The 880-nt window shown below is 41.0% G+C and overlaps 1 pseudogene; it reads right to left on the reverse strand.

Moving 5' to 3' along the window:
- Positions 1-290: 290 nt before the first annotated feature.
- LOC149121662 (U6 spliceosomal RNA) lies at positions 291-358 on the reverse strand (annotated as a pseudogene).
- Between the last annotated feature and the right edge of the window lie 522 nt (positions 359-880).

Raw genomic sequence — 880 nt, forward strand, 5'->3', positions numbered from 1 at the left:
TTTACAGATTTCCAGAACATTTACATGAATTGGAAAAACTCCAAAAAATACAGTGAAGAAACAGGCAAGGATCTGAATAGACATTTCTCAGAAGAAATGTACATGGTCAAAACATGTGAATATGCCCGATGTCACTAGCCATTATGTAAATATAAATCAGAACACCATATCAGTCTCCAACACCTGTGGGAGAATACAACACTCAGGTGTTTGTGTGTGCAGCAAGTGGGTTTAGAGGACCCTGTTCACCTCTGGAGAGCAGAGCCTACAGGGAGGTAAAGAAACCTTACTGTGCAGGGGCATGCTAATCTTCTCTGTATCATTCCAATTTTAGTATATGTGCTGCCGAAGCGAGCACATGTGCTGCCGAAGCGAGAAAGAGATGAAAAGAATTTATCTCAGCTAGCCACTAATATTCAAGAAACAAGGTCTTCAGGAAAGCCAACTCAACTGACATTTTCATGTCATTGTTAAATAAAGGAAAAATTATCTAGGTTCAGCAATACGTAGTTTATAAGAGAAAGACTACAGAGTAATTTCCTTGGCATAGAAATAACTTTTTTTTTTTTTTTTTTTTTTTTTTTTTTTTTTTTTTAATCCATGAGGGCTTGCTATCACCACCACACACCCACATCCCATATACAAATGCCTGGCTTGAGTGGTAGCTTCTCTGCTTTGAGGCAAGTTTCTGCTAGTGTGCACCCTGGGAGGAGACGGAGGATGGCAGAAGTGCTTGGGTCCCTGCACCCAAATGGGACATCCAGAATGAATTCCCAGTTCCTGGTTTTGGCTTGGTCAAGCTTTGGCTATTGCAAGTGTCTGGGGAGTGAAGCAGTGGTTCCCTCTTCCTGTCACTCTGCCTTTCAAATCAATAACTGTT

This window comes from Oryctolagus cuniculus, chromosome 16, assembly GCF_051225735.1.
Source record: "Oryctolagus cuniculus isolate XC-2025 breed Fujian yellow rabbit chromosome 16, ASM5122573v1, whole genome shotgun sequence".
Lineage (NCBI taxonomy): Eukaryota > Metazoa > Chordata > Mammalia > Lagomorpha > Leporidae > Oryctolagus > Oryctolagus cuniculus.